The sequence below is a fragment of the Pecten maximus genome, chromosome 16, assembly GCF_902652985.1.
Source record: "Pecten maximus chromosome 16, xPecMax1.1, whole genome shotgun sequence".
Lineage (NCBI taxonomy): Eukaryota > Metazoa > Mollusca > Bivalvia > Pectinida > Pectinidae > Pecten > Pecten maximus.
The window spans coordinates 30,860,961-30,881,573 of NC_047030.1; the positions used below are offsets into that span (position 1 = coordinate 30,860,961).

Here is a 20,613-nt window from a genome sequence, read left to right on the forward strand (position 1 = left end):
TAGGGATTTAAAGGCCTGTAAAATATCAATGTTTTGGCTGGATTTGCTGTTTAGATGCCCTTTAAAACTGCCATTATTTGTCAAATTGTATTTAGATATCGTTACATGGTTAAAGGGAGACAACTCTTACATATGCAAATATACTTTTCTGGAATCTACTTGGAATGAGATGTGTCCTAATATTTTGTTTACATAATATATCTATATCTGGGCTAGAGATCACCATATTGATAGTTAATTACGGTATAAGGTGATGGAGTGTTTATCGATCCTGTCGGCAAACTGCCAGGGGCTCGGGGATAAAATGAAAAGAAAAGACGTTTTTTCCTACTTGAAGACTAAAAATTGCAGTATATATTGTTTGCAAGACACCCATTTTACGGATGAATATCAAAGCATTATAAGAAGTGAATGGGGTCTTGACTGTTATTTTAGTTCATTTAAATCTAATTCGAGGGGGGTTGCAATTTTGCTTAACAATAATTTTGAAATTAAGGTTAAAAAAGAAAGAAAGGATCAGTCCGGAAATTTTTTAGCTCTTGACATTGTATTGGATGGCTCTGAAATGACATTAATTACACTGTATGGGCCAAACACTGACACGCCTTCTTTTTATGATATTATAACAAATACTTTAGAAGATTTTGGTAATAATAAGTACATTATATGTGGGGATTTTAATCTGGTCATTAACCCGGATCTAGACTACGATCATAACTATAAAAATGTTAATAACCCAAAGGCAAGAGATAAAGTGTTAGAAATAATTGAAAATTGTTCGCTAATTGATATTTATAGGGAGCTTCACCCAGATTCCAGACGTTACACTTGGAGAAAGAAAACCCCTTTAAAACAGGCTAGACTAGATTTTTATCTGATATCTGATAATTTGTTACCAAGTGTAGTTAATGCAACAATCGAATCAGGATATAGATCTGATCATTCTTTCCCTGTGCTTAATTTAAAGTTTAATGATTTCAAACGAGGAAAGGGGCTCTGGAAATTCAATTCTTCATTACTATATGATGAAGAGTACCTCAAGTTAATTAAAAAAGTCATTCTAGATATAAAATGTCAGTATTGTTTACCAATCTACAATAGGGATAATATTAGTAATATTCCAGATACAGATATTGAATTTGTCATTAATGACCAGCTTTTTCTTGAAACTGTGCTCATGGAAATTAGGGGTAAAACTATTTCTTATTCATCATTTAAAAAGAAACAACTAAATAAGAATGAGGATTATCTTATGAGGACCATTCAAAATTTGGAAGAACAAGAACAGGTAGACATTGAAAAATTAGAGGGTAAGAAAAAGGAATTAGAAAACATTAGAGTTAATAAAATTAAAGGCAGTGTTATTCGATCAAGGGCAAGATGGCTTTTAGAAGGCGAAAGGCCAACAAAATATTTTTTTAGTCTAGAGAATAGGAATTTTACATCTAAGATTATACCTAGGATTGAAAAAGACAATGACGTTACATTAACAGATCAGGGTGCTATTCTCAAAGAGGTTCACTCTTATTATGAAAAATTATATGATGATAACCATGATACAGAGGATATTGACTTAACAGATTATTTAGATATGTATGATGTTCCAAAATTAGATAACAATGAGGCTAGAAGTTTGGAAGGGATGATTTCTGTAGACGAGGCAGCTAAATCTTTGAAAAATATGAAAAATAATAAAAGTCCTGGCACAGATGGTTTCACAGCTGAATTTTTTAAATGTTTTTGGAAACAGTTAGGGGTTTTCATAGTCAGGTCTATAAATTTTGGATATATCAAGGGGATGTTGTCTGTAACCCAAAAACAAGGTGTAATAACATGTATTCCTAAGGGAGATAAGCCCAGACAATTTTTAAAAAATTGGCGACCCATTACCCTTTTAAATATAGTTTATAAAATAGCCTCAGGATGTATAGCAAGTAGGATTAAAAATGTTTTAGATAAATTAATATGTGAAGATCAGACAGGATTTCTTACTGGTCGCTATATTGGGGAGAATACAAGACTTGTTTATGATATTATGCAGTATGCTGAAGAAAAATATATTCCGGGTATGTTACTCATGTTAGATTTCGAAAAAGCCTTTGATTCTGTATCGTGGAAATTTGTAAATAAAGTTCTGGAATTTTTTAATTTTGGGCCAGGTATACAAAAATGGGTTAAATTGTTTAATAGTAATATTACTGCAACTGTGAACCAGGGGGGAAACTTGTCACCTTTTCTTCATATCAAAAGAGGCTGTCGTCAAGGGGACCCGATTTCCCCATATATTTTTATTCTGTGTGTTGAAATTCTAGGAATCAGGTTAAGAAATAACAAAAAGATTAAGGGCATAGATGTAGGCAATTTTCCTATTCTAATTTCGCAGTATGCTGATGATACCACACTTATACTTAATGGCTCGGAATTATCTTTAAAGGAATCCATTACTGAGTTGAACACCTTTGCAAACATCTCTGGGTTAAAACTTAATGTTGATAAAACACAGGTTGTATGGATAGGGAGCAAAAGTTACAGTGATGATACCTTCCTACCCGAATTAAATTTACAATGGGGAAGAACAAAATTCACATTGCTTGGAATTGAATTTGATGTGAACCTGCATGTAATTCCCAAACTAAATTTTGATAAAAAGTTAATTAAACTTAAAGCACTGATAAAGACATGGAGTAGAAGAATACTTACACCCATAGGGAGAATAGCCTTAATTAAGTCTCTTTTGTTATCTCAATTCAACCATCTATTTATTTCTCTACCTAATCCAAATGAACAATTTCTTCAAGAGCTCAACTCAATCCTTTTTAACTTTTTATGGAATAGTAAGGTAGATAAAGTAAAGAGAGATATTATAACACAAAATTATCATGAAGGGGGTCTGAAAATGGTAAATGTAAAACTATTTATTGATTCATTGAAACTTAGCTGGGTAAGGCGGTTGCTTAAAAAAACATGCAAATGGCAAATTATTTTTGAATCACACACTGATATACAAAAATTATCAACATGTGGTAGCGAGTTTATTGAGGAATGTCGAACAAATTGTAAGAATAAATTCTGGAAAGATGTTTTAAAAGCATGGAAACAATTTATTGATGCTGAGGGGGTGAAAGAAAAAATAAAAAGGCTGACAGGTACATTGACAATACCTCTTTGGTATAATAAAAGTATAACTATTGGAGGGAAGACAGTCTTTTACAAGTCCTGGCATAACAGAGGTGTAACAATAATTAATGATTTGGTAAAAGATCCTGGTACAAGTTCATTCTATACATTTCAAGAATTTAAAGAGATATATCAGCTCAATACAAACTTTCTTCAATTTCAGGGTGTAATCTCAGCTGTCAAAGTACTTTTAACGAGGCTGAATGTTGAGAATCACACGAAAATTGTATATCCAGTTATTCCCAATAATATATTATTGTTCATGAAAAGTGTCAAAGGGACAAAGGATCTTTATAATATTATGGTAAAAAATGCTCTTATATCAACTGGTAGAAGAAAATGGGAAGAATCATTTGAAGATATTGAATTGAATTGGGTCAATATTTATAATAATCCTTTCAAGGTTACGAAAAGCACAAAATTACAATGGTTCCAGTATAGGATAGTTCAAAATATTTTAACGACAAATTCGTTTTTATTCAAAGTGGGATTAGTAAATAATCCAATATGTAATTTATGTAATCGTGAAAGAGAAACTATCGTTCATATTTTATGGGAATGTAGAGAAACTCAGAGATTTTTGCAAAGTATAGAGACACTTTTGGATGCGCTGTATATCCCATTTCAATACAATAAACAAAGTTTTCTTTTTGGTGTGTTTTTAAATAATAGATATTCTCCTTTAAATAGAATAGACAATGAAATTTTGATAATAATTAAGTTTTTTATATACAAAACAAGATGCTTGCATAAAGTCTTAAGTCCTCATGCCTTAATCAATTCAATTAAAGAACATTACATATTTCAAAAGTATATAGCCAATAGTAAAGGTGAAGGTGCACAGCTGAAATGTGAAAATGAATGGAAAAAATGGGAAAAACTTATTGAACTATCTGATAGTTAATTTTCTTTACAATTTTGATTTAGTGTGCCAATATATGATAATACATGTATTATTATGTATGTAAATATACATGCGTACCTTGTATATGCTTGTATGTAAACTACTTCTCCCTACTTGAGCTGCTGGATGCTGGAGTTTATATGTTTATGGTACCACTTGAATAAATAACAATTGAAATCAATGTTAATTATCAAAATGCTTTTGTGATCTCTTGTCTAGTCTCTCTCTCTCTCTCTATCTCTCTATCTCTCTATCTCTATCTCTCTCTCTCTCTCTCTCTCTCTATCTCTCTCTCTCTCAGGTACATGTGGGTATGATATTGTTTTGAATGCGTATGTATGTTTTGTGTGTAAATGCTAGATGTAGTTTGTGTTATCAGTGTGGAGCCTGGTTAATCGTGCCGATGGCTCAGTTGACGTGGCAAGAGTTGATATGACCAACACAGAAGCTGAACCCTCGACAGGATTGATCAGGCTACCAGGAAACTGAATATGTATGTGTGTGTGTGTGGGTGAATGTATGTTTATCAGAATATATATACAAGTATAGGAGTATGTATGGTTTTTTTATGTATTTATCTCCTTGTTTAATTGATGATGATGATTAGTATGATGTTGAGTATGATGATAAGATTACAATGATGATGATTATGATGATGAGATTATGATGGTGATGAATATGATGATATGATGATGATGATGATTAGCATGATGATAAGAGTACAATGATGATGATTATGATGATGATGATGATGAAGATGATGAGATTTGGATGATGAGTACTATGATGATGAGATTATGATGATGATGAATATGATGATTATGATGATGATATTTTGATGTTGATTACTATGATGATGATGATTACTATGATGATGATGAGGTTATGATGATGATTACTATGATGATGATGATTACTATGATGATGATGAGATTATGATGGTGATGAATATGATGAATATGATGATGATATTTTGATGTTGATTACTATGATGATGATGATTACTATGATGATGATGAGGTTATGATGATGATTACTATGATGAATATGATGATGATATGTTTATGTTGATTACTATGATGATGATGATTACTATGATGATGATGAGGTTATGATGATGATTACTATGATGATGAGATTATGATGATAATTACTATGATGATGATGAGATTATGATGGTGATGAATATGATGAATATGATGATGATATGTTTATGTTGATTACTATGATGATGATGATTACTATGATGATGATGAGGTTATGATGGTGATGAATATGATGATGAATATGATGATGATGATGATGATAATGATATTTTGATGTTGATTTCTATGATGATGATGATTACTATGATGATGATGAGGTTATGATGGTGATGAATATGATGATTATGATGATGATGACAGGCAAACCATACCAATTGGAATTCATGTGTGTTTGTGTGTGTGTGGTTCTTATACATTTATGTATTGAAAATGTCTTAAAAAATAAAACAAATATAAAAAAAAATATTTTGTTTACAAGTGTTTGTTGACAAGTAGTTGATTACAAGATGTATGTTAGAGAATTCTAGAAAAGAGATGGATTGATAATGTTCTTGAAAGATTTGGCAACATAGTATAAAAAACACGAAAGACAAATTATTATTCAGAACTGGTTTTCAATTGTCAAGGAGAGTTATATGAATTCTATTGAATTATTGATTGCCTGATACTGAGAACTGATTTATGAAATTCAATTTATTAATTTTTTTCTGCGATTTGAAAAAAAAAAATATAATGCAGATGAATATACTGTACTTAATATACTTACACACGATCAGTTGTACAACATCGCCATTGTTTACTGTATTTTCATGAGCAGCAACGCATTGATAGAAATCTTCATCAGCAGCTTTCTCTGTATCCGCTATCACAAGTGTAGGCGCTTCTGGATTTCCAGAAAAGAATTTACTATTGTCTATAGGGATTTCTATGTTTGGCGGTGGGTTATTCTTTGCCCTTTTCCATTTAATCCTGTCCGCTGTAGGTTTCACTGTGCATTTTAGAAATGCCGCAGATCCTTCACTGGCGTGATAAACCTTTCGATGCATCGTAACTGTTGTTTCGTCTGCAATTATGAACAACGTGAATTATTTTAAATATCCGTATTGGTTCTACTGCATTCTTTCTTTTAGCATAGAGTAATTATTAATTTGTTATAATTATCAAAGGGACATTCCTTCCTTCGAACGGCAGATATGAGTTGCACAGTAATTTATAAGATTAGTAAATCTAAATATGATGGGACAAATATCCCATCTGTACAGAAAATCCGCAAAACTCTGCCGCTGTGCAACCTGAAACACCAAGAAATTATGGTTGTGAGTATATGTATGAAGTTTCAGGATAGCATGATCATTAATGGAATCGGTAAGCGAGGAGGTACGTACATGTACGCATATAGGCTAACCCTGTATCCCCCGCCAACTCGTAGCGAGGTGATAATAAACACTTTGTTAAATTGTAAGAGTGAAACTATTATACAGCTTACCGGTACAACTCTGGTTGTGATTTTCAATTTTCTTGGCGAAGCTCGATACAAGCGTACACAGTCTTTTATTTATCTTTCGCAATTTTGGTACGAAGAAGCCATATTTTCCATAGGAAATTAATTCTTCATCCATGAGTCGATCAAATAGCTGCTGCATATCTTTTATAGTGTGCATTTCTTTCGCGGCAAGCGGGTTATTTTTTAGCATGCCTTTTAACTCCCGAAAGTGTTCGTCGCTCGTCTGTCGATGCAATTCTAGAATCATCATGTTATGAAGATTTTTAGCTGCCGCAGGCACATCTCCATCTGTATCCATGTTGAAGAAGCTGAATCTAATAATAAAAAAATAAATAAATGAAAATAAAAAACAACCAAAAAACAACAACAACACAATTTCCGAAGATTAACAGTTAACTATTTAGTGACGATTTATGAAATATTTCACATTACAAAAGTTGTATATAATATCCTCACTTATGTTTCTCTCTCTAGTACATAGTCGTTTACACTCAATTCTTTACAAATGTGTTCCCCAGTCGAAATGCTTTTAAAAAAACGTAGTTGTCTACTGTTCAGCAGTCGAATGCATATTACATAATCAGATATTCTCTATAGAGATTTTCGACCGAAGGAATCATTAACACAAACTTTATTCCACAATATTGTTCGCATTTATCTACTATATACATGTAACTGTTTCATGTCCCTGACAGGGCCTCGAACTCACGATCTACTGTACTGTTATGGATATACACCAGTCCTAAGTGTTTTATAGAAGCTGCTGCTTATTTGCTTCCTTGGCGGCATTTGAAAGAAGTTCACCCATCCCTGCTTCTGTCTTACTGATGTAAAACAGAATGTAGGCCACGCAAAAGTATGCGTTCATTACATGCTGGATATAAAATTCACATTCCATGCTTGAAGAAAATATGGGCTGTAATTGTTTACCCAGTGATCTCGATTACCTCTATTATAGAAAATGGTGTTTTTTGATGTCACAACTTTTAAACTTTCTTCAAATTATGTACAGTTAAGTACATCTTGTATGTAACATTTGCGGTCTTTGAACCAATGGGTTGCTCAATTTTGATACTCTGTTTTTGACGCACAAAGTACATGTTACGCACACCTGGGTGGTTTCTAACATCCTAAACATTGCCGTGCTACGCTATACTAGTTTAAAACACTAAGGAGGTGAAGGGCGTATTGCTCACATGGGCGAAGACATATTGTAGCATGCGCTTTTTGATATTTCTCCCCTTGAATAAGAGTCCTTATTCTGAAACGGTAATGTATGCATTGATTGCTTCCTATTTATATGACATCTTACGGAAACGAGTTCTTTTCCCTGAGATGACCCACGGATAACAAGGATGGATAGTATTGCAACAGCAATACAAAGTCCCCTGCCTGAGCTAGAAGTGCACCTATTTATTTCCCTATTTTAAAAAATGTTTTTTCGAGAAAAAAATGTGGGATGCACAACTACATGTTATACTGATCATGTATACCAAGTTTCGTTAAGATCGGAGTAGTACTTTAGAAGTTGTCCGGACAACTGTTGCGTGACAGACGGACGGACGCACGGACGCACGGACAGACAGATGGACGAAGGGTAAACCTAAAGTCAAACGGCAGAGGACTAATAAGTGTATCATAGTGTAATTCAATCAACCGTGGTTATCCGTCGACAGTGCCTATCACATTCATATACATATATGTGGTGCGAACATAGTATATCAATTACGTATATCGTGCTATAAAATTCGAGAAGTTACATATGTATGTTCGGCATTATATTTTGTCAAAAGTTTTTACTTGGTTATATTGAGAAATAACCACATTTTCCTGGGAATCAGCATAAAATGTGAACGTAAGAAAGGTAGAAATATATATCTCTCGGTACAACTACGTCAGAAAATTCAAATCTATATCTTCGGATCACCAACACATAGTGTATATGATACATTGTGCTAAAGAACATGAATAACGGCATGATAATTAAAATAAAAAGCTTACATTAAATAACACATTAGTGAAAATGACAGAACATAATGGAAATAAAACATAATGGAAATAAAGCATTCACTACATAGCACGCGCTGGCATCACATCGATTCAACTCGCGATGTTATTTTGTTAAATCTTTTAGTTATATTTATTTACAATAACAATGATTACTTCAGAGGCCTGTACTTTTATTACGTGATTTTTGTAAGGTTCCCAACCTAATTATGATATGTATAGTAACTAGACAGCGTTGTCTATTCAACATATCCATTGATTGGTTAACCACATAATTCAATAGTTTTGTGTTACAAGCGACATGCAAAAACACAATTGACAAACGTGCCAGACATTTAATTAATTGTAGCTCTCTATGGGTCTGTTTAAGGCCATGGTGTCACGTACCCAGGTCTGCTAATTTACTTTGAGAGAGAGAGAGAAAAAAAGTATTACTACACGTCGATGAGCCTATTCTTCGTCGGATACCAACGGTGGATTTCATATTGCTTGCTTGTTAATCCCCAAAAGCAGTTTTAAGTTAACAGCGGATTGGTTAGTCGATCCCTAATCCACTGCTGGCCAATAACGTATAACTTCAGCCCCCTATCTCCAAATGAGTATGTAACGATATATAGCTTTAACACCAGCCCTTTAAAAAACGTGTATTTTAAACACGGATAAGTACTGTATGTGACGGGGACGACCATTATCATTATGTTTAGTATTCTATGTCTATTCCAAATGGTTTCCTTTACATTCAACATTTTATTGACAGCAGGAAAATGTTATTAAATTGTCATAACGCAATGTGTGGGTTCAAACGAAGGAAGCGGAGAAGTTGACATGACCTGCCTATCTAATAAACGCAAATAATAAAAAAAAAGATGTAATGTGATGAACGTTTAAACCTCAATATATTAAATCTGTACCTGCGGTCAGTACTTTCTATATATTTCTAAATGTAAAGGGATTGAAATTTCCAAATGTTCTGTTTTATCCCCAGATACCGGGTTACCCTGGGTGACCAGAACTCAATCATTGGACTTGCTTAATTAGAAAGTTAGATTTCTATCAGTAGACATTGTATTTATGGGAATACTTATTCATGTGTAAAAAGTATTAAAACTGATTTATGATAAATTACTGATAAATGCTTATAGTTCTCCATTTTTAACTTCAGGGACATTTAGGTTCCGCTGTCGTTTTACATGTTGTCAGGTATTTTGTGTGGGGAAGGGTGAATATATATACTATCTAACAGGATGTAAACAAATTGAAATTTACCGAGTTAGACATTGTCCTGTTTCAACGGCAACTGTTGGCATATGGTATATCCGTTCAATATGGTAAAGAATGTTGGCAATCCGAAAAAAACTTTTTTACTTAAAGTTCCAATCTTTAATATTTAATTCCATTATCAGTACATCACTAATTCCCCTTGGCAGCCAGACTTATTTCTACAATATCAATTCCTTTTTCACCATATAACACTCTAGACCGAATTCCTTGTTGAACCCAGACAAAAATCGAAATGATTTACCCTAGTTTTTTATGTAAGATTGCCTCACTCGTCTGTGCCGGTGGGGCCACATACTCAGTATATATAAAATTAAGCCTATATTTCACCTTAAAAAGCAACAAAATACTAAGACAGTAAACAGATAAAAGAGGATATATCATGACTGTTTTTTTCTTGTTGAAATTATCACATAAGTTCAATAACGGGGTGTGACAGTGGGTGTCATATCGAAGTATTGAAGAAATTCAATGAATTCTATATGACATTGCCACGATTGCAATTCTCTACGTGTCATATCATATGGTAATTGCGACATAATGAAATATTTATTAGGTATCACACTACAGTAGGACAGCTAGGCCATGGGCGATTTTTTTTGTTAAGCAATTATCTCCTGTATTATGATATATCACGCCTGACGACAACAACACCATTCTGAGTGGGTGTTTTCGGTTGTGATTACAACCGAAAACACCCACTCAGAATGGTGTTGTTATCTAATGATAATACAATTAAAAACTGTTCTATATAACGCAGCAAAATAACCTCTTATTTTACTCTCGCATCCAATTTGATCAGCACAGAAACTGGGAAGGTTCAGACTTTGGCAACCAATGAAAGATCTCAAGCCATTCAAATTCGCAAAATACATTTACCGACAAAGCTTACCTCGTCGGCCAAAAGAAAAATAGAAATAGTAACTTTTAAAGGAATCAGGCCTTTGTAATGGGTTGTGCGGATATTTTAAAAATTAAGTAATTAGAACTTACTTTCATTTATTTGTTTCGTCGAGAGAGAAATCATTCAGGTCTCGTCGTGTAGGGAACGAGATTTCAAACATGGCTGCCTCTACTGGAAGCGCGCGACTTTTCCCGAGGGACACGATTTCAAAGTTGAAGGGGTATAGAATTGATTGGAAATATAGCTTATACACGTGTTGTCTTAAAGAGAGCTTCGCTCTCGCGCCCTTCGGGTGCGATGAGCTGCGCTTTTATGAATGAAGGCAAAGCCTTAGAAGAGCGCAGCTATAATCACCTGATTCAATCACCGTTGATGAAGAAACACAGGAACCTCAGAATAACAGTCTAAGAATATGTACCACTTTTCCAGATTTTTAGATTTTTTGCCATTATTTTAAATCATGAAAGAACGCGTCAGCAAAATATGCTACAAAGTAGGCCAATAATAGGTCATAATCCAATACATATAGACTGTATATCATACATCCCCCATTCTAACCCCCCCCCCCCCCATCCCTCCCCCCCCCCACCCCCAAAAACAAACCCAACAACAACAACAACAAAAAAACAGGTAAACACCTTGTAAAATTAACAATGTATTACATCTATACGTATATCGGCTGAAATTCTTATTGATTGTCCTGATGTGACTATCATTGTCTTCACTTTGCATTGTCGGATTCCAGATGATCGCACATATCATATCCGTGATGACATGGGCACTGCATAATGACATCATTATTCTACTGCCACATTTCACATGCTAATGACAACGTAAAAGTGCAGAAGATGCAAGATTGTTATGATATATATAACAGGAAAGCGAATATAGTGTGTCTCCACATGGGATCGAACCCGCGACCCTTGCATACTGGCCCGCCACTCTACCGACTGAACTAAAGGGGAAATCCCCCAACACCGACTCTAGAAGCAAGGCGGCCGTATTACTATGTACACTATTGGCAATTAAAACCCGCCACACTATTTCTCACTTTTCAAACGTGTTCACCCCGTTAACACATTAACCCAGGTTTTAACCCCAACGAAGCCTCTCATTTTCCAATAGTTTGCACTTGGAGATTTTCAACGGCACCAAATGTAACAGAAAAGCAAGTAGGATGCCTCCACCGTGATCGAACCTGCGTCGCCCGGTTTTACTAACCAGCCGCTTTACAGACTGAGCAAAAGGGCTACAAGGCAACCGTATCAATATTTAAACGATCTGACTGAGAAAACCCCATTTCATGTTTGTCACTATTCGGGAAGGCCGTCCATAATTATAAATGACCCTTGTTGAGAAGTTGTACATTAAACAATACATAACCAAACATGAAATGGAGAACATGTGTGTCGGAGAAACAAAGTCCAAGGAGCAGGGACGTGTATATCATATGCACCAGAAGGTAGAAAATTGAAGTAATCCAGACGAATCTGCCGTGGATACAGACATTTACTATGAAGTGTTTATAAAAGGATACGATAGTAACGTTGCCCTGTGGTCAGGGTCAGCTGAGGGTAGTCAGATCAGACCTGCAGACCAGTCAATTTTAAACAAAGATGAACTGTACATGAGAAGTAGAAATAATCTTAATAGAAAAATCCTGCGGATAAGTAATTAGATCGACTATGGCTGAGAAGATGAATTATTAATATGACCATATCCGTAAACTGTTAAACGAAAGTAAGTCTAGACTAACTAAGTGAAGCAAATACTGCTATGTTTGTAATAACTATTCCCTTAACTTGATACGATAGCTATGAACTAAATCAGTGTTACCTTCCGTTGTATTTGTAGCACATTGGTGTCTCAATAAATGCGAAAATAATCCGGTAATTTTCAATATGATCTTCTGTTTTTATTATCGTCATGTAAAAAATGGATATTTCAATCCTTAACAAATCATCGACAAACATAATTAACGAAAGTAATAACGTTGGTCAGATGTCAACAAAAATATATAGCCTAAATATGACACAATCAAAAGATTTAGATTGTAATAAATTTGGAGGTATCTTCACAGTTCGTATCATACATCGTTTTTTATACACATTTATTTCGAAACTCCGCCTATCCTCTTAACATTACACCAACTAATTGACAAATTATGATAATGAACAACTCTATCTTTCTATAAAATGTCTGTGGACCTACCTGTTTAGGAGAATAAACACAGAGAAATTCACATTTTTGATGATCTGCCTGAATAATAGAACATTTTCCTTATTTCCCTCTTGTTCCTATGCCGTCATAAAAATGGCGGCGTAATTGCAATCTACAACTACGTATATATATACTATACCTGCATGCAGAAAATGGGGTTTAATATTACACGGTCACGCAACATGGCCTTGAGTCAAATGGGTATGTCATTGTTCTTGCTGTGTCCTTACTATAGTTCCAGTTGTGTGTAGACGCAATACAAACCAGACGGGTTGTGAAATATCACATTAGTGGTTTTTTTCTTTATTGTTGAATACAAGCAGAGGCTAACATAGCTATGATATGTTAAATAGCTATGGGCGGATTAACACAGCTGTTACCTGTAGTATAGCTCAGTCTGTAGAATTTCAATCTCACTAAACGAGTGAAGATAGGCCATTGAGTAAAGATTTGTGTGAAAGTAATTAAAATTAATATCCGAGTAAGTAACCGTGTCATCAGTAAGGATTTGTTTCTCGATTTAGAATTTTGGTCTCTAGTAAGGATAAATGTCTCGAGTAAGGATTTGTGTCTCGATTTAGAATTTTGGTCTCTAGTAAGGATAAATGTCTCGAGTAAGGATTTGTGTCTTGAGTAAGGATTCGTGTCTCGAGTAAGGATTCGTGTCTCGAGTAAGGATTTGTGTCTCGAGTAAGGATTTGTGTCTCGAGAAAGGATTCGTGTCTCGAGTAAGGATTGGTGTCTCGAGTAAGGATTTGTGTCTCGAGTAAGGATTGGTGTCTCGAGTAAGGATTGGTGTCTCGAGTAAGGATTTGTGTCTCGAGTAAGGATTTGTGTCTCGAGTAAGGATTGGTGTCTCGAGTAAGGATTCGTGTCTCGAGTAAGGATTCGTGTCTCGAGTAAGGATTTGTGTCTCGAGTAAGGATTGGTGTCTCGAGTAAGGATTGGTGTCTCGAGTAAGGATTTGTGTCTCGAGTAAGGATTGGTGTCTCGAGTAAGGATGTGTGTCTCGAGTAAGGATTTGTGTCTCGGGTAAGGATTGGTGTCTCGAGTAAGGATTGGTGTCTCGGGTAAGGATTCGTGTCTCGAGTAAGGATTTGTGTCTCAAGTAAGGATTGGTGTCTCGGGTAAGGATTGGTGTCTCAAGTAAGGATTTGTGTCTCGGGTAAGGATTGGTGTCTCGAGTAAGGATTGGTGTCTCGAGTAAAGATGTGTGTCTCGAGTAAGGATTTGTATCTAGGGTTAGGATTCGTGTCACGAGAAAGGATTGGTGTCTCGAGTAAGGATTTGTGTCTCGAGTAAGGATTTGTGTCTCGAGTAAGGATTGGTGTCTCGAGTAAGGATTCGTGTCTCGAGTAAAGATGTGTGTCTCGAGTAAGGATTTGTGTCTAGGGTTAGGATTCGTGTCACGAGAAAGGATTGGTGTCTCGAGTAAGGATTTGTGTCTCGAGTAAGGATTTGTGTCTCGAGTAAGGATTGGTGTCTCGGGTTAGGATTTGTGTCTCGAGTAAGGATTTGTGTCTCAAGTAAGTATTTGTGTCTTGAGTAAGGATTGGTGTCTCGAGTAAGGATTGGTGTCTCGAGTAAGGATAAATATCTCAAGTAAGGATTTGTGTCTCGAGTTTGGATTCGTGTCTCAGGTTAGGTTTGTGTCTCGGGTTAGGATTTGTTTCTCAAGTAAGTTTTTTTTTTATATCGAGTAAGGATTTGTGTCTCGAGTTAGGATTTGTGTCTCGAGTTAGGATTTGTGTCTCGATTAAGGATTTGTGTCTTGGGTTAGGATTCGTGTCTCGGGTTAGGATTTGTGTCTCGATTAAGGATTTGTGTCTCGAGTAAGGATTGGTGTCTCAAGTAAGGATTGGTGTCTCGAGTAAAGATTGGTGTCTCGAGTAAGGATTTGTGTCTCAAATAAGGATTGATGTCTCGAGTTTGCATTCGTGTCTCGAGTAAGGGTTTATGCATCGATTAAGGATTTGTGTTTAGAGTTAGGATTTGTGTCTCGGGTTAGAATTCGTTTCTCAAGTAAGGATTCGTGTCTCGAGTAAATATTTGAGTCCTGTGTTAGAATTTTTGTCTCGAGTTAGAATGAGTGTCCGGGGTTAAGATTTGTGTCATGAGTAAGGATTTGTGTCTCGAGTAAGGATTTGTGTCTCGAGTAAGGATTCGTGTCTCGAGTAAGGATTGGTGTCTCGAGTAAGGATTTGTGTCTCGAGTAAGGATGTGTGTCTCGAGTAAGGATTCGTGTCACGAGAAAGGATTTGTGTCTCGAGTAAGGATTTGTGTCTCGAGTAAGGATTGGTGTCTCGAGTAAGGATTGGTGTCTCGAGTAAAGATGTGTGTCTCGAGTAAGGATTTGTATCTAGGGTTAGGATTCGTGTCACGAGAAAGGATTGGTGTCTCGAGTAAGGATTCTCGAGTAAGGATTTGTGTCTCGAGTAAGGATTGGTGTCTCGAGTAAGGATTCGTGTCTCGAGTAAAGATGTGTGTCTCGAGTAAGGATTTGTGTCTAGGGTTAGGATTCGTGTCACGAGAAAGGATTGGTGTCTCGAGTAAGGATTTGTGTCTCGAGTAAGGATTTGTGTCTCGAGTAAGGGTTTATGCATCGATTAAGGATTTGTGTTTAGAGTTAGGATTTGTGTCTCGGGTTAGAATTCGTTTCTCAAGTAAGGATTCGTGTCTCGAGTAAATATTTGAGTCCTGTGTTAGAATTTTTGTCTCGAGTTAGAATGAGTGTCCGGGGTTAAGATTTGTGTCATGAGTAAGGATTTGTGTCTCGAGTTAGGATTTGTGTCTCGAGCTGTGTCATGGGTATAGCGTTTTTTCTCTTGAGTATAAAGATATGTGTTATGAGTAAAAAGTTTTGTGTCCTAAGTATAAAGATTTCAGTCAAAAGTATATAGGTTTCCTATGCGTTGCGTCAATTCGCATGTGGGTTAATGTTGCGTCCCATTCTGTTGCTCATTAGTGTATTTTTGTAAAATACTTGTACATTCCGATGACGTCACATCGTTTACGGATCTCGCGTTGTGTCTGTACTGCCTGATACGAAGGCTTCATTTTGTATTTTTTAGTGTTTTTGTTAGTTTTCTTATATTTCAATTGATCAGGTATGGTTAAACAACCTCAATCAATATGAGGTGTGAGTGTACTTTTAAGAAAAAGCGGCATGGTGCGCATAAGACTTTAACTTTCACTTTGTCAATGCATTCGTGATCGCGGCTTAGATCGGCTGTCATGGCAGCGCGAGGACGGTGGTTAAATCACTACAGTGTTGAATCTACAAACTTGCATGACCGATGTACAAACGAAAACTTGTAACTATACCTTATTCTTTGGAAATCATCTGTAAATAATTAATTGAATTGATAACGATCCATTGCATTCGTCTATCAACGTTTGTTCGTTTCTATATGCCGATTTCGATACTTAAAACACTGAAGAGTTCCAATATTGAAGTATGAACTTTAACACTTGCTCTATAAATCGTCTTAGAGCACCCGACTACCGAAAATCCCTACTAATGAAACAGATTAGAGCGTGAAGGTATTTGTAGGTGAACAACGAAAAGTGCTGTACATTCTTAAAGCGACTATTCGGGGAAGAAATAGGTCAAAGTTGAAAAAACGGCAAATCCATAAAGAAAATACTCTCTTATGAAAAATTCTTATTGAAGTTTTGGCGATATAAAACCCCTAGAATCAAAAAATAATAATTTTCTGGGGAATCCTCTCACTGTCGAATGACGAGATAAAATGCAAATTTCCCGCTTTGGGCGCATGCGCAAGAATCTAGGTTAGTAGAACGTAAACATATATCGGCAGAAACATGGCTTCCGAAGCCAAGAGATGTCGGCCTAGAATTGAAACGAGTTCGGCAACAAAGCGACGTAAACAGAAATGGTCACAGGACAACCCGGTTATATGACTGGGGAAGCAACACACTAGTTGGAAGACATTCAATGAAGAAAATAGTTTCTCTACAAACGAGCATGCAGCACGGATTCTTCTGGATAAGTGGTAAGCCCGGCCCGTAGCCTGCGTAGGGTCAGTTCTATTCTATTGCCGTACATTTTATATCGTTATCAGAATGTAACTCGTAAATGTCCTTAATTTTGTTGACAAACAATGCATAAAGTATGTTGCTTGCGTGTAATGGTTATTAGTTTCAAGCAACATAAATGTAAATGATGTGTAGAATGAAGAGATAGACACATTCCACCTCCGTTTTATGGGGCCCCGTAAGGGGTAATTTATACGGCTTTTTTATTGTTCGCATATCACAGCTATAGGCTATATTTATACCACTATTATTTTAATTATGAAAAATTATAAATTGATGTACGACTGATGATTAATTTCAGACCTATCAAGCTTACTGTTTTCTTTATTAAATACAAAATGGTATATGTGTAAAGTTCAGTGGGACTTTCCTGACAACTATCATATTACATGTAGGCATATAGGCCTATATGTTTCAGATGTACAGTTGACTCATAATATAAAATATTTGCAAATAATATTGGTGTATGGCTTCAAATACAAGTGCTGTTCTGTTCCATTCTTTGTAATGTGGTAACAATTACGATTTGTGGGAAAAGATTATCATTATAACTTAGCATGCAGTACAAAATTATTTTTATATTTTTCAAGTGCACTTCAGTGACACAAAAAGTTCATGCAGGTGAAGACATCCCCACACCAGCTGGAACTTCTATGGGACCGCCATCACATGTGTGCACCCCTACACCAGTAACATCTACGCCTACACATGCCGATAAAGAACCTATAGCTATAGATAGACCTCCGATGTCTCAGATATAGAGTAAGTTCTTGGATCTAACTATGTTGGATTTATAACCCCTCAAAATATACATTGATGTATCTCCGTGTTGAAGTAAACTGTAGCAGGTCACACATAAATGACATTGTAATTCCATAAATGTTTTTACTATTTTGTTTTTTACAACATATTTTACATATTTTAACTGTTAGACCCAGCACCATACTGTTTGGTAGGGTGAGCAGTCAAACATACTAAATTTATATTCTGTAATTATAAACATGCTCTGCTACTGCATGTCATGAATAAATAATACACCATTTCGGGCATATCTATTTGTTTTTAAAAGAATTGTGTAATTTTTCATAATTTTAATATTTCAGAGCTCAGTCATCACACTCGTCTGATTTATCTTGTGTGGAAGCATTACAATCAGACTCCGAGAGTAACATTAATGTCAGTTTGCTTTCCCATTACCAACAGAAGGCTAAAGAGGATGACACCTCATTTATTGAGTAAGTATGTTGTGTTATTTTTTATGGTGTGTTCTTGACTTCTTGTTGCTATAATAATACATTACTTGTATATAGTAAAGAGGTATCGGTACGCCCAATTTCCCTGCAGGACATTATGTTCTGTCACCTGTCATCCTGCACACAGTCTGTAAATGGATGACCTTGCTGTCAATGTCATTCAAGGTCACAAAGGTCTAACATCCTCAATTGTAAACTAAAAGGACATTTTTATCAATAACCAAGAAACATATAATTATAACTGTAATATGCTGCTGTGTAGGAGTACTGGTGCGGCATCCGACGTCTGTCCTGCTGTCTTTCTGTCTGGCCATCCGGTGTCCACGTTTTACTTAAAACAACTTTTACTCAATGACCAAGAGGCACAGGGACTTGATATTAGGCCTGTAGCATGCTGGTGTAAAAGGCTACCAAGTTTGTTCAAAATGAATGACATTCATTCTATGTAATTTGGGTTAAATAGGCTTAATCTTAAAATATAATGGTTTCTCACTAGCAGAAACTCTGAAACCTAGTTGTATGCTGGAAGTTAATTGATATTGATAATCCTAGCCTACTGTGATTTTGATAAAGCGGTAATCTTCATAGTATCTTCAGAAATAACCGAGATAACTTCAAAGTTGCTGTATAGCCAAGTGAGCGATACAGGTTCATTGGGCCTCTTGTTTAAATGAATTACATTGTACATTGTCTTTTACTTTCCAGTATACCTCAGACACATCAACCTGAACACTTGCCAATGGCTGAAGATCCCATAGAAATGGAAGAGGTTGATGTTGATGATGAGCTTACAGAGGATGAAGGAGACATTGTGGAAACAGACACTCAAAAGGATAGTGTTGAAGAAAGGAAATCAATATGCTTCCAAAGTGCCTTGTTGTAACTCACGTCAGTTCAAATACCCACAACTTGTCAAAGAAAAGCATGTGGTGCAAATATCATTGTCCAGTGCAGATATGTTGGATGTGCAGTACAGTTGAAATGAATTGGAGGAGCAGCATTTGGTACTAGTCCTGGATCCTCTGGATCTTGTGGATCCTCTGGTTCACCTGCATTTTCGCAAAGGTCAAAAACTAGGCCTGGCTGACGATACACTAGCTGAAGAACTAAATTTATCAGTGGCTTTAGGTCCATCCTTCTGATTATATCCTAACACATAAAACAATTATTATAGAACAAATCCATGTGGGTGGGTGTACTGTAGTATTCTAATGTATAACAATAACTGTTTTTCCTTATTTTTGGTTTTGGAGTTGATAAATTATAATGCACTTATATAACTTTTCCCCTCAAATTTCATCCCAAATTTTTCTACTAAGGTTTTATTATGGAGGCGTTTACGCCTGCCATATTACAATCACCTACGAGTTGTGACGTCACAATCTCTCACTTTCATTTTCGTTATATTTCCTTTCACAGTTCATTTTGTAGTTTCTTTCGATTCATATATGATGTAGTTGAACTATATATACATTTATGAAAACTATCAAGACTACAAATAAAGTGCTATTACATGAAAAAAGGTATATTCAGTATAAATTTCTCTTCGGCGGAAGCCCGGAATTTCGGTCTCACTAGTTACCGACAAGAGCCGACAAGAAACTAGATTTACCGACAAGAGCCGACAAGAAGTTAGAATTACCGACAAGAAGCCGACAAGAAGTTAGAATTACCGACAAGAAGCCGACAAGAAAGAAAATGAGAAATAAAAAAGCTTTTATTTATCAATACAATGTATGATTTGATTATTTTTTCTATTTTTGAATATTTTGTGGTCTGATATAATGGTTTTGACAGGTAATATTGAGCCGACAAGAACATAGATTTACCGACAAGAGGATGGAATTACCGACAAGAAGCCGATAAGAAAGAAAATAAACACATTTTATTTATTAATACTATCTTTGATTTGCTCATTTATTAGTTAGTTATTATCTCTTTGGATTATTTTGTGGTTTTATGTAATGTTGGCGACAGGGAATATTGAGCCGACAAGAAAAATAGATCTACAGACAAGAGGCTGCAATTACCGACAAGAAAGAAAATAAAATATAAAATACATTTTATTTATCAATACCATGTTTGATTTGTTCATTTATCAGTTATTCATTATCTATTTGGATTGTTTTCTTGTTAATTAAGCCGACAAGAAAAAATGATTTGCCGACAAGAGGTTATAATTAGTCTACCGACAAGAAGCCGACAAGAAAATTAACAATACGATCGATTTATTTCTCGATTTATACTTATTTAATTACACG

At 35.5% G+C, this 20,613-nt stretch overlaps 1 long non-coding RNA gene across 1 annotated transcript; it reads left to right on the top strand.

The window, feature by feature from the left end:
- The first annotated feature begins 16,711 nt into the window (after nt 1-16,711).
- Nucleotides 16,712-19,656, top strand: LOC117314668. The gene is made up of 4 exons (XR_004529562.1): nt 16,712-17,056; nt 17,690-17,861; nt 18,203-18,334; nt 19,058-19,656. It is a non-coding gene; the product is annotated as an uncharacterized LOC117314668 (long non-coding RNA).
- Nucleotides 19,657-20,613: the final 957 nt, after the last annotated feature.